The sequence below is a fragment of the Schistocerca serialis genome, chromosome 4, assembly GCF_023864345.2.
Source record: "Schistocerca serialis cubense isolate TAMUIC-IGC-003099 chromosome 4, iqSchSeri2.2, whole genome shotgun sequence".
Taxonomy (NCBI): Eukaryota; Metazoa; Arthropoda; class Insecta; order Orthoptera; family Acrididae; genus Schistocerca; species Schistocerca serialis.
In genome coordinates, this window is record NC_064641.1 from 23,754,869 (window position 1) to 23,758,655 (window position 3,787).

General features: G+C 43.3%; 1 pseudogene; it reads right to left on the reverse strand.

Moving 5' to 3' along the window:
* Nucleotides 1-2,792: 2,792 nt before the first annotated feature.
* On the reverse strand, nt 2,793-2,910 carry LOC126475847 (5S ribosomal RNA; annotated as a pseudogene).
* Between the last annotated feature and the right edge of the window lie 877 nt (nt 2,911-3,787).

Genomic DNA, 3,787 nt, shown 5'->3' on the forward strand with positions numbered 1-3,787 from the left:
CTGCCAGCCCGCCCCCTGTAGGGGGGGAATCGAAAATCAATAAAGGAAAAAAAAGTAGCGCCGTGTTCTGCTGTTTACCTATCTCTGTATTTGAATATACATGTACAGGTTTCTCTGACGCTTCAGTATAGTTTGGCGACGTTTGCCATAAGGCCTATTCACTTTTCCGGCTGTCGTATACATTGTGAATGCGTCAATAGCTTTACGAGCAAGTTATTGCTCAACGGCAGAATGCAGGCTGATGGGCTTCTGACGCACAGGCAAACACTAGAACTGTACTTCAGTAATGAGATTGCTTTGGGTATAATAGGTCAGTTGGTACAGAATGTTTCAGGCGCTGTAGCTATTTTCTTTGGCTGGTACAATTACAAAATCGGCATGTTGAAACGATCTGCATCTCGGGTGAATGAGATAATCCGCCCCCTCGCCGAATCACCGTCTGTTGCGTGGCGGCGGGTGCTTTGCTCAGAGTCTGCCGCACCAGCCTGAGGGCCCCGCCGGTGCGGAACATTACGGCTGGGGGAAAGTATTTTCGTCGGTTTTACTGCTTCCTGTTAATCGGCGCCGTCGAACTGTTCCCGGAAGAAAAGGGGAGAAAAACGAAGGGAACGACGCGATGGCTGTAGCGAGCCGCCATAAATCTGCGGTCCTCCCTTCCCCTCTGGCGACCCCGACGTTACGATCCCCTGTCGATGGACGCTGCGGCTCGTAAGCTACATGAAACACGCTCCCGGTGATCTCACACGCGGCGTACAAGCGTTAGAACTCAACGTCTGCTGTGTCTCTAAAGTTCGTAAGGAAAATTCGTCAGCAGACGTACGACAGATCCTCATAATTAATGCTACTGCAAGTAACGGAGAACACGATCAAAACATCGGGAAAAATGAATTTTATCCATAGTGGATGCTGTTGAACTCCGTGACTGTTCCTTTATAGGATGTAGAAAAATTCCAGTTTGGCCTATGTAGAACTGTGGGCAATTGTCACGTAAAAGTTTGTAAATACCCGATTTGTGGTGGCATTGGTTGTTTGTCTTACTGTTGTGGATGATGTGCTGTTGTAGCTTGCCGGCCGTTGTGACCGAGCGGTTCTAGGTGCTTCAGTCTGGAACCACGCGACCGCGACGGTTGCAGGTTCGAATCGTGCCTCGAGCATGGATGTGTGTGATGTCCTTAGGTTAGTTAGGTTTAAGTAGTTCTAAGTTCTAGAGGACTGATGACCTCAAAGTCCCATAGTGTTCAGGGCCATTTTTGTTGTTGTAGCTTGTTCTTAGTGCTGAAAGAAATTTGAATACCAGTTTTCCCAAAGAGGTTGGCAGTTTGGTATGAAATTTTACCTATAAGATACCGTGAGGATGTGATGCCTTCCGGCTAAATAACTTTGATAAATCCACCTTTGCAATGCATCTAAAAGACCATGTTCACTCAGCCACAGCCATTACAGACAACTTACAAATACTACACACTGTGGACAAAGGAAAGAAAATGAATCTGCTCGAAGAGCTAAAAATTTATATCCACAGCCCTAACTCACCAGACCTTATTCTCAACGAACAAGTGGAGCTTGAAAACAAATCTTATCTTCACATATTATATGAAATATTCAAATTAAAAAACTAATTATCCTCTGATATAATAACAAAGTAATACTCTATGGAAATTCGTTGTAGCAGTCACACAACAGTTCAATTGTCATTGTCGTAATTTGTAAAAGTCACATTGTAAACACAAGCTGTAACTGTCATTTTCATAATTTGTAATAGCTTTCAAAATTTCATCTGTGTAACATCATTGTACTTCCTAGACCTAAGTTCTCTGACAACAGTGTGGCTCAAAACAGCTCTAGCTGTCATTTTTTAATTTGTAATAGCGTTTAGTAATTTCATGTAAATAACATCATTGTACTTCCGAGATCTAAGTTCTCGGACAAAAATTTTGATCAAAAATTTCACAATGTGTATCAAAAAACGTTGCAGTCTATGATAGTTTTTTTTTTAAAGTTTGTATATGTGCAACACCACTGCACTGCCTGTGGCGAAGTTCTTTGACCATAACCTGCATGTTTCTGTATGAGTAACATCTTTACACCTGCTACGTCTAAGTTCTTTGAGCATAGCCCACATGTTTGTATATAAACACAGTGTATTTCACGAGTGCACATCGTAATAGTGAAATATGCAGCTAAACTTTATAAAACTGCAATATGGACGTGAAAATGAGAATAAGTGTGCAACTAAGTGGAAAAACTGTCACCACAGCGTAGCTATAATAATGACGCTTCATCTTTATGTAAGTACAGGTATATTTTCGACAAATGCTGCCTTGCCACTTACAATTGTCTCACTTGTATCTGTTTAGTCAACAGCAAATAATTTTTTGTATTTATACAGTGATCTCCAGCAAAACCTGAGCATGGGTGCAAGCCCGAACCGGTCTTGTGACAAATAAATAAACTTTTATTGTGGCTGGTAGCGGAAATTTTTCTACAACCTATCGAGAAAAATATACTGAAACCGTAAAGAAAAAAATTATCTAGGTTAACGCATTTAAAACATTGATTTACACTAAACTAAATTAAACTGAACTCCGTCTGAACAGGCCTTTGAACGCTCAACGGTATCGGCCGGCCGCCGCGTCAACCTCAGCCCTCAGTCGTCACTGGATGCGAATATGGAGGGGAATGTGGTCAGCACACCACTCTCCCGGCCGTATGTCAGTTTCCGAGACCGGAGCCGCTACGTCTCAATCAAGTAGCTCCTCAGTTTGCCTCACAAGGGCTGAGTGCGCCCCGCTTGCCAACAGCGCTCGGTAGACCGGATGGTCACCCATCCAAGTGCTAGCCGAGTCCGACAGCGCTTAACTTCGGTGATCTGACGGGAACCGGTGTTACCACTGCGGCAAGGCCGTTGGCCATTGATTTACACTGCCGAAATAATAAAAAAAAATGAAGTTTCCATAATGGAAGGAGGAAACGAAATGAAACTGTACTTGTTGAGAGGGTACGTGATGTTATTTCGACGACCACGACATCGAATCGAATTTACAAAGAACATGGCAGTATGTGCCCAAGAATCAGTTTGATTTTGTAGTCCATCTGGCGTGTATAAATGCCCTGATTCGGTTGGGAAAGGTGTCATGAGGCCATTATGTCCAATGCTGAAGCAAGCCGGCTCACAACTGTTGTAACTGGTTCCTACATCTACATGGATACTCTGCAAATCACTTTCAAGTGCCTGGCAGAGGGTTCATCGAACCACCTTCACAATTCCCTATTATTCCAATCTCGTATAGCGCACGGGAAGGATGAACACCTACATCTTTCCGTACGAGCTCTGATTTCCCTTATTTTATCTTGGTGATCGTTCCTCCCTATGTAGGTCGGTGTCAACAAAATATTTTCGCATTCGGAGGAGAAAGTTGGTGACTGGAATTTCGTGAGAAGATTCCGTCGCCACGAAAAACGCCTTTCTTTTAATGCTTTCCTACCCGAATCCTGTATCATTACCGTGACACTCTCTCCCATATTTCGCGATAATACAAAACGTGCTGCCTTTCTTTGAACTTTTTCGATGCACTCCGTCAGTCCTACCTGGTAAGGATCCCATACCGCGCAGCAGTATTCTGAAAGGGGACGGACAAGCGCAGTGTAGGCAGTCTCCTTAGTAGGTTTGTTACGTTTTCTAAGTGTCCTGACAATAAAAGGCAGCCTTTGATTAGCCTTTCCCACAACATTTTCTATGTGTTCTTTCCAATTTAAGTTGTTCGTAATTGTAATACCTAGGTATTTA